Source organism: Engraulis encrasicolus, chromosome 22 (genome assembly GCF_034702125.1).
Source record: "Engraulis encrasicolus isolate BLACKSEA-1 chromosome 22, IST_EnEncr_1.0, whole genome shotgun sequence".
In the NCBI taxonomy this organism is placed as follows: Eukaryota; Metazoa; Chordata; class Actinopteri; order Clupeiformes; family Engraulidae; genus Engraulis; species Engraulis encrasicolus.
Genome location: NC_085878.1, coordinates 4,177,062 through 4,187,061, shown reverse-complemented (window position 1 = coordinate 4,187,061; position 10,000 = coordinate 4,177,062). Strand labels below are relative to the sequence as shown.

The following is a 10,000-nucleotide window of genomic DNA, read 5'->3' as shown; positions in this document are numbered from 1 at the left end:
ATCCATCCGTCTATCCGTCCGTCCCTCCGTCCGTCCGTCCATCCGTCCGTCCGTCCGTCCGTCCGTCCCTTTCACCCCCCTGCAGCCCCCAGGGGTACACACAACCCAGTTTGGGAAACCCTGAGCTACAGTATCCATCCGTCCGTCCGTCCGTCCGTCCGTCCGTCCGTCCGTCCGTCCGTCCGTCCGTCCGTCCGTCCGTCCGTCCGTCCGTCCGTCCATCCATCCATTCATCCTTCCTTCCGTTTCACCCCCCTGCAGCATCCACCTCTACACTTACACTTCCCAGCACTGACAGCTAGGGAGATGAATATTGATCGTATTGCGTTGATGAGTGTGTGCGTGCGTGCGTGCGTGCTTGGGTGCGCGCGTGCGTGCGTGTGTGTGTGTGTACTCACTGATTGATGTGGGTGTTTGTGTTTGTTTGTGTTGATGTTTATGTTTGTGTCGATGTGTGTGTGTGTGTATTAGGGTTCATGTTATGATGCGATGTGATACGCTGGTGAATTTTGCATGGTGGGTGTCATAAATAAAAAATAGTGTTTTGTGTGAGAGGTTTATGGAGAGTTTAAGGTGAGATAACGATCACAGGTGAAAAAATAAATAAAACCCCACTGAACTGAGCACAAATTCTGATACACAAACGTGGCACTTGGTCGATATTTCTTTTATTAATGTGAAAACGTAGCTTTCACTCCACACACAGCGCCCATGTCTTCGCAGTACTGTACGAGCAAAAGATTAAAAGATCGGCTCTGACCTCGTGTCAAGGCCGTCAGATACTGCTGTCCCGATCACAGACACTTGTTACCATCTCTATGCTTTGATCTTACAGTAGGCCTATTTTAAAATAGCGATTTTTTTATGATGCTGTCCACATTACAGTGTCATGAGCATAGCTCGCTGACATGGCTGACTTCCAAAGAGCTTAGTTTGAAGCAACTGGACTGCTTCTCGGAGTTTGAAAGATGGGGTCGTTCATCATTTCAGCTAGGAGCTACATCAGTTGTAATGTCTGGATGACGTGCAGTAACGGAAAACCTACACTAGTTATACTGAACTACTTGCCAGGGCTTGACATTAACTTTTGCACCCACCGGCCACTGTGGCTAGTAGCTTCCCCAAGTCACTAGCCATTCAGGTATTCCATTAGCCACACATTTTAAATCGTTTTTGCTTTCTTTTTCATGATAGTGTGCGTCTTACCTCAGAAGATGAGGTGAGAAAGCAAGATAAGTGTAAAGCTTTCTACAAGGAAGTATAGAAACTTTAGAGTTGCTGGACCTTTTCTTGAACTTGAATACAAACAATTGATACACAAGGGGCAAACAACAGAATACAAGCTACAATGATGCGTGTGTCATACCAAGGAATAAGCTGCCAACCAAATTGGCTAGTAACACTGAAACTATTACAAGCCACAGCCAAGTTTTACCAGCATTTGGCTGGTTGGCAGGTGCCAGTGTCAAGCCCTGCTTCTTTGTCAGGAAGTGTTCTGGAGAAGTATTTAACAAGATAACTCTTGAAGAATGAACAAATGATGAGCAAAACGACATTGAAGCTTTGAAGTCCGGTTTCTTAAAACTCTTACTTACTTAAAGAACATGACCTGAATGACACTTCAATTTTTCTTTTACTTCAGACAGGTAAAAGTTTTATATTTTAAGACTTCCGTCTTCATCAGAGGGTCACTGGGATGTTGATGTGTGACGTGCTTTCAACACATCAACACATCAACATCCCAGTGACCCTCAGGAAGTTATACTGTCGAAGCATGTCTGGTAAAAGATACAACTTTTAGATATCTGGAGTAAAAGATTTCAAGTGTCATTTAAACAAGTTAGACATAATGAACGTTACATGTATGACCTGAATGAAATGTGATGACACACGTCAAAAATACATACTACAGTATGTGTGTTTAAATATACCCTTTTCAAAGTTAAGATTATATTTGTTGGATGCACTGGATGTGGAACAACTCAAATGACACTAAATGACATTAAAGGGGTATGCCACTATTTTGGGGCTTACTACAGTTAAAATCGTTGGCTGGGGTTTATAAAGGTGGTAAAGTGTCTTATTTTTCATGTTAAGCGTTGTCTTGCTTTAAGACAAGTTAAAAGAGGGAATATGTCGCTAAGCTAGTGAAAGTCAATGGATCCGTGTAGCATTGTAGCATGTCATCAAAGGCTTATAATAATGAATGCAGGGCTGATAGTATTCAGGCTCCATGCCTGATTTCAGGCTTGACAGAGTTTGCAAAAATAAAAACATTGATAATAATTAGCCATTAGGTTATTCTTATCTCAGAAAGTGTTTACAGGTTCAGGGTTTTTTTCTACTATCAGGCTTGAATAATGGTCATACACAGGCTATTAAATGTTTGAATAATGTGTCAAAATAGGCCTACGTTACGTCACTATGCAGTATCTTGTCGTCGTCGTTAGAGCAGGGGAAAAAGTTCAGGCTCAGGATTTTTTTTCACTATCACCCCTGAGAATGTGACCATTTTTATGGAATACAGTCTGTAAGAGAAACACCATCATAATTCCCCTCCTTTCTTTTTTCTGTTCTGTATGTGTCTCTCTTTCATCGTTTCTTCCTTTCTCTGTGTCTTCTCCATGCACAGTACCGTATGTTTCTTTGCCTTACTCGCCCGTCATATGTGTGAATGAACTGTGATTGATTGTCAATGATGCGTGTCAAGTAATATTTGTAAAGCGCTCATGTCACACTTACATATGTAGGGACTTTCAAATTAAATGTTGCCATTGTGCTTGTTATGGAATATGAACACGAAGTGCCATATCATTTCGGAGACTGAAACACCATCATCATCATATTTCTCCTGTCTCACTGTGTCTGCTCTACATGTATGTCTCGTTTTTTTTCCATTCTCTCTCATTCTGCCTTTGTACACATCCCTCTTCCGTTCCCACTCCTTGTCTTTTTAGTAATTCTTTCAGTCGGCGTCTCTTTATCTGTGAAAACAATGCCATGTTTTTTCATTGTCTGCCCCTCCTCTGACAGATGGAGCACTAGTCAGGCGTCAGAGATTAATTGTAGCTGCGCCCCAAACCTCCTAGAAAGCCCATTAAACAAAGCCGCCAGGAGCTGGTGGTGATGGAAAAGGAGGGGCGGGAGAGGAGAGGAGACGAGACTGGAATTGAGGAGAGGAGAAGGAGCGGAGAGGAGAAGAGAGCAGAGGTTTGGAGAGAAGACAAGACTGTAATATAGGAGAGGGGAAGGGAAGGAGAGGAGAAGGGAAGGGGAGGAGAAAGGAGAAGAGAGCAGAGGATGGGAGAGAAGACAAGACTAGAATATAGGAGAAATGATGGAGAATAGAGGAAAGAGGAGAGGAGAGAGGGAGTAGAGGAGAGGAGAGGAGAGGACAGCAGAGCAGAGGAGAGGAGGAGAGGAGAGGAGAGGAGAGGAAAGGAAAGGAGATGGGGAGGAGAGGAGAGGCAAGGAGACGGAAATGGAAGAATGGAGTAAAGAGGCAGGAGAGCAGAGGATGCGATTGGAGAGGAGAGGTGAAACAGAAACAGATACATAGGGTAGGGTTGGGTTGGGTAGGTTAAAGTAGTGTAGTAGAGTGGGGTTGGGCAGGGCAGGGTAGAGTAGTGTAGAGTGGGGTAGAGTAGTGTAGAGTAGGGTGGGTTCAATGGTGTAGTCTACTTTTTATAGGTGGGTATACTGTATATTGGAGCATTTTTTGAAGTGGGTATACTGTATATATTTATACTGTATATTTTTGTAATGAGTAATGGATCAATACATTTTAAGTGGGTATACCGTAACCCCTGAAATGTTGAAGTGCGTATACTGCGTATACCTGCGTTCTACGTAGACTACACCACTGGGTGGGTTAGGGGAGGAGAGAGGAGAGTAGTGTAGGGGAGGGGAGGGGAGGGCAGGGTAGAGAAGAGCAGTGTAGAGTAGGGGGTGGTAGCGTAATGCGTTAGGGCTATGCTACAGAACACACCACGGGTGGCGGAAGAGCAGCAAAGAAGAGAAGAAGAGGAGAAAATTGGGTTTGGGTTGCAAGGCAGGGATATGGGCCCACGCAGGGGGTATGCTGCGGTGGGGTAGCACTCCAGAGTGCACCATGGGTGGGTGGCAAGGGAGCGGGGGAGACAAGACGAGAGGAGGATGGGGGAAGTGGGGACTGGGCCTATGCTCTCGAGCAAGAAATGGGTAGCGGTGGAGGAGGAGAGAGGAGAGGAGAGGAGTGGAGGATGGGTGAAGAACGGATATGGGGTAAGGCTCTGGGGCTGGGGCTAGAATAAGAGGATATTGCACAAGGACTATCTGTGCTCTGGAGCAAGCAAGGGGTGGCAGGAATTAACAGGGGGTTAGAGTAGGGGAGAGAGGAGAGGAGAGAGACGCAAGGATATGGGGTAGATTGGGATTAGGGCAGTAGGTATGGCAATGTTGCAGGGGGGCAGCCTGTGCTCTGGAGCAAGTGGTGGGTGGCAGTAGGTATGGCAATGTTGCAGGGGGGCTGCCTTTTCTCTGGAGCAAGCCGTAGGTGGCGGAAAAGAAGGGAGGAGAGGAGAGGAGAAGAGAGGAGAGGAGAGGAGAAGAGACGCAGGGATATGGGGTAGGGTTGTGAGGCTGGGGCTGGGGCTATAGCTATCGCAATGTTGCAGGGGGGCTGCCTGTTCTCCGCAGCAAGTGGTGGGTGGCGGAAAAGAAAGGAGGAGAGGAGAGGAGAGGAGAGGAGAGGAGAGGAAAGGAGAGGAGAGGAGAGGAGAGGAGAGGAGAGGAGAGACAGGAGAGTAGAGGAGAGGAGAGGAGAGGAGAGGAGAGGTCAGGAGAGGAAGAGGACAGGACAGGACAGGACAGGACAGGACAGGAAAGGACAGGACAGAAGAGGAGAGGAGAGAGAGTGAGGGAGATGGGAATGGGGTTTTGAGATTGAGGCTATAGGGTAGAGGATGTTGCAAGGGGGGCTGCTTATACTCCGGAACAAGTGGTGGGTGGCAGAAAAGAAAGGAGGAGAGGAGAGGAGAAAACAAGAGGAGGAGAGGAGAGGAGAGAGAGTTTGGGAGATGGGAATGGGGTTTTGAGACTGGGGCTAGGACTATAGCTATCGCAATGTTGCAGGGGGGCTGTCTGTTCTCCGGAGCAAGTGGTGGGTGGCATAAACGAAAGGAGGAGAGGAGAGGAGAGGAGAGGAGAGGAGAGGAGAGAGAGTTAGGGAGATGGGATGGGGTTCTGAGACTGAGGCTAGGGTAGAGGATGTTGCAAGGGGCTCTGCTTATACTCTGGAGAAATTAGTGGGTGGCAAAAGAGAAGTGGAGAGGAGACGAGACGAGAGGGGAGTTACCGATACGGGATGGAGTTTTGAGACTGAGGCTAGGATAGAATCATCATCTGGTGCAGTGGTCCTCAAAGTGGGAAGCAAGCCCCCCTGGGGGCATTCAGACCATCCGAAGGGGGGAATGATGGGAAAAGTTTGAGAAACCGTGATCTGGTAGATGATGTTGCAGGGGGGGCTGACTGTGCTCTGGAGTGAGTAATGGGAGGCAGGAAAAAAAGGGAGGACAGGAGAGGAGAGGAGAGAAGAGGAGATGCAGGAATATGTAGTGGATCTGTGAGGCTGGCTCTAGGATAGGGGATATCGCAGGGGATATGGAGTACATGCTGGGTGAAAGGAGAATAGGGGAGGGACCGGAATAAGGGGTTGGGTTGGGTTGGGTTGTGAGGCTGAGGCTAGGACAGTGGATGCTGCAGAGGGGGCTGTCTATGCTCTGACCCAAGCGATCAGTGACAGAAAAGAAGAGGTACAGTAATGATAGGAAGGGCGGGTGGGGGGGCGGGTCTGGGGTGGGGCTGTTCACCACAGTGGTGGGAGAGGAGAAGAGCATGACGGGGTAGGGAAGCAGGGATGCGGGATTGGGGTGGGATTTTGCTCTACTCGCCTTTGGTGGTAGGAGAGAAGAAGAGAGCGATGGGGTGTAGGGAGGCAGGGATGGGATATGGGTCTGGGGTGGGGCTGCTCTCCACAGCAGGAGAGGAGAAGAGAATACGGGGGTAAGGAATTAGGATTAGAATGGGTTTGGGTGTGTGTGTGTACCCTAATCGTATTGGGTGGTAGCAGAGGAGAAGACCACGATGGGGTGTAGGGAGACAGGGATGGGGTATGGGTCTGGGGTGGAGTTGTTCTCCACAGCACATCTTGGGTGGTGGGAGAGGAGAAGAGCATGACGGGGTAGGGAAGCAGGGATGCGGGATTGGGGTGGGATTTTGCTCTATAACTCATCTTGGGTGGTGGGAGAGGAGAAGAGAGTGATACGGTAGGGAGACAGGGATGGGGTATGGGTCTGGGGTGGGGCTGTTCTCCACAGCACATCTTGGGTGGTGGGAGAGGAGAAGAGCATGACGGTGTAGGGAAGCAGGGACGCGGGATTGGGGTAGGTCTGTTCTCTATAACTCATCTTGGGTGGTAGGAGAGGAGTAGAGCGCAATGGGGCAGAGAGGGAGGGATGGGATATGGGGTGAATCTGTTTTGTGCTCATCTTGGGTGGTAGGAGAGGAGTAGAGCGCAATGGGGCAGAGAGGGAGGGATGGGATATGGGGGTATCGCTCAGGGAGGGGAGGGTGCCAGGGATATATGGGGGCTGTCTGTGAAGGGGGGGGAGGGGAGGGGGGGGTGGTAAGGGAGGGTATGTTGCAGAGGGACTGTGCTCCAGAGTGCACCCTGGGTGGGGCGCTGCTGCCGTGTTCGTGGGCCGACCTCCGCATGAGCAAGACTAATGAGGAGCTGCCTACAGCACCAGGCAGGGGACTCCTCCTCTCCTCTATTTCTAGATTTCATCTATCTTTCTTTCTCGCTCTCACGCTCTCTCTCTCTCTCTCTCTCTCTCTCTCTCTCTCTTTCTCTCTCTCTCTCTCTCTCTCTCTCTCTCTCTCTCTCTCTCTCTCTCTCTCTCTCTCTCTCTCTCTCTCTCTCTCTCTCTCTCTCTCTCTATCTTTCTCCTTTCTCCTTCCATCTTTAGTTCTTTTTTCTCTCCTCTCCCATCCTCCTGCAGCACCAGGCAGGAGCCTCTTCCTCTCCTCTATTTCTTGATTTCCTCTCTCTCTCTCTTTCTCTTTCTCTATCTCTCTCTCTCATCTTTTTACCCCACCTTCTCTAGTTCTTCCTTTTTATGTTTTGTTTGGTTTTTCCTTTCTGCACCCATCTCGCGTTTCTCCCAAAGTGTCTTTCTCTCTCCATCTCTCACTCTCAGTATCTCTCTTTCTCTTTTGCTCCGCCTTTCACTCCTGCATCATCTCTTTTGCTCTCTGTTTTCTCTCTTTCTCTGTCTTCGCTCTCTCTCTCGCACGCGCCCCTCTCGTCTCATCTTTATTCTCCCATCTTTTCTTTTTTTGTTCTCCTCCCCCATTCTCCTGCCGCACCAGGCAGGGTCTCCAGTCCTCTCTTTTCTCCTTTCTCTACCCTCCTTTTCTCTCACCACCTCTCTCCTTTCTTATTTCTTCTGCTATCTTCTTTTCTTTTCCCTCTACCCTCAACTCCTCCCTTTCATTCTCTCTCCTCTCCTCTCCTCTCCTCTCCTCTCCTCTCCTCTCCTCTCCTCTCCTCTCCTCTCCTCTCATTCTCCCTTCTCTCTACTTCTCTTCTGCTATCTTTTCCATTCTCTCTCTTGCCTCTCCTCTGCTACCTTCTTGTCTCATTCGTTTCCATCTTCTATCACTGGATGCCTCTCCTCTCCTCTCCTCTCCTCTCCTCTCCTCTCCTCTCCTCTCCTCTCACACTCTGCTAACTTCCCCCCTCTTCTCCCCTCTCTCCTCTTTCTCCCCTTCTCTCCTCTGCTATTTTCTCTCTTACTTTTTCCATCTCCTGTTCTCTTCTCTTCTCTTCTCTTCTCTTCTCTTCTCTTCTCTTCTCTTCTCTTCTCTTCTCTTCTCTTCTCTTCTCTCCTCTTCTCTTCTCTTCTCTCATTGCGTCCTATCCCTCACACCCCTTATCCTCTCCTCTTCTCCTCTCTCCTTTCCCCCTCTCCCTTCCTCCTTTCTCTCTTTCTCTCCTTTCCTCTCCTCTTCACCCATCTCCCCTTTCTCTTCTCTCCTCTCTTCACCTCCTCTGTTCTCCTCATTTATCTCCTCTCCTCCTCTTCTCCTCTCCCTTTTATCTGTCCTCTCCTCTTTATCTCTCTCCTGCTCTCCTGCGATGTGTTCTGCTCTCCTCTCCTCTCCTCTGCCCTGCCTGTTGCCGGGGTGCTTGTCGCCATAGCTGTGGGGGCTATAGGGAAGGGACGTGATTGGAATGGGCCTGGCCCTCAGCACGCCACCTTGCATTCCAATGTGCAGCCACACACCCCTAATGCTGCCGTCACACACCCCCACCACCACCACCACCTCACGTCTCAGCCACCACTCTGCAGTCTTAACTACACTGCGGATGTCTGGACTACCAACCACCACACTCGCTTCCATTCATTTTGCACCCCTGTAGTGAACACACAAACCTACATTTAAAAAAGAAAAGCCATTTTATTTTTTTTGTCCAGATAGGACAGTGGAGGAGAGACAGGAAGCGAGTTGGGAAAGAGAGACGGGTGAGGGTCGGCAATTGACCCAGGCGAAATCGAACCCGGGTCGCTGGCGTAGTCCAGTGCCCAGCCGTTAGAGCCTCGGCTGGGCCTAACCTACGTGATATAAAAAAAATACTCAAACAGGGCTGATAGTATTCAGGCTCCATGCCTGATTTCAGGCTTGACAGAGTTTGCAAAAATAAAAACATTGATAATAATTAGCCATTAGGTTATTCTTATCTCAGAAAGTGTTACTGGTTCAGGGTTTTCTTCTACTATCAGGCTTGAATAATGGTCATACACAGGCTATTAAATGTTTGAATAATGTGTCAAAATAGTCACTATGCAGTATCTTAGTATCTTGTTGTCGTCGTTGGAGCAGGGTAAAAAGTTAAGGCTCAGGATTTTTTTTCCACTATCACCCCTGCTCAAATATCACACTTAAATGCATTAATAAGTTTGTGCTGAGGTCTTCCCTAGCCACAGACCCTGCAACACCTCTTAAACACCAAACCACAGTCTTAAAGGGACACTGTGTGAGATTTTTAGTTGTTAATTTCCAGAATTCATGCTGCCCATTCACTAATGTTACCTTTTTCATGAATACTTACCACCAGCATCAAATTGTAAGTATTCATTATGACTGGAAAAATTGCACTTTTCATACATGAAAAGAGGGATCTTCTCCATGGTCCGCCACTTTGAATTTCCAAAAATAGCCATTTTTAGCTGCAGAAATGACTGTACTTGGACCATACTAAAAAATATTTGTTTATTACTTGGTAAACTTTCATGAAAATATCAAATTTGGCAATAGGCAAACCAGTTTCAATGAGAAACATAGTTGCAGTACCTTTTTGACCATTTCCTGCACACTGTACCTATAACTACGCTGCAGATGTCTGGTCTGGACCACCCACTGCTCATATCTATCTCTTTTGCAGCCTGTAGTGACCTCACATTAGACTGGCGACGCCATCCATATACTCCACCCAAAGATTTTGGATCCGCACATCGTCTGGCAAAAGCCTCGAGCTCGGTTCTCTCAGTGTTTAGCCAATCAGCAAAGAGTTGAGAGTGGTGACATAGAACTCTCCCGCGAGCTCCGTTACTGATTGGTTAAGGTAACTATACACATTGTTATTTCTAAGCTTTTGCAACGCTATAACGTAACAGGCATGCTAATAAAGCACAATATGGGTTTTATTTTGAGTTTGGAACTTCAATTAATTTAAATGATAGAGTAAGATCAGACCATCTCCCATTGTCCATGGAGACGGATTCCTCATGGCTTTTGCCAGACTGATTGACGGAGTCAACAGTCGGCTATTTGTCCAGGCTAACCTCACATGCCTGTGCGTGGCATTCAAAATTATTCAAATGTCAAATTAAAAAAAAGCAATAACAACTTTTTTGTCCAGGTCTAGCATAGTCCCAGTAACCTGGTTCTCACGATG

The 10,000-nt window shown here is 47.8% G+C and overlaps 1 protein-coding gene across 4 annotated transcripts in view; it reads left to right on the top strand.

Annotated features, from left to right (window-relative positions):
- The window catches only part of dpy19l3 (dpy-19 like C-mannosyltransferase 3), a 91,730-nt gene that overhangs the window by 73,826 nt on the left and 7,904 nt on the right, over positions 1–10,000 (top strand). The gene's annotated exons all lie outside the window — the stretch shown is intronic.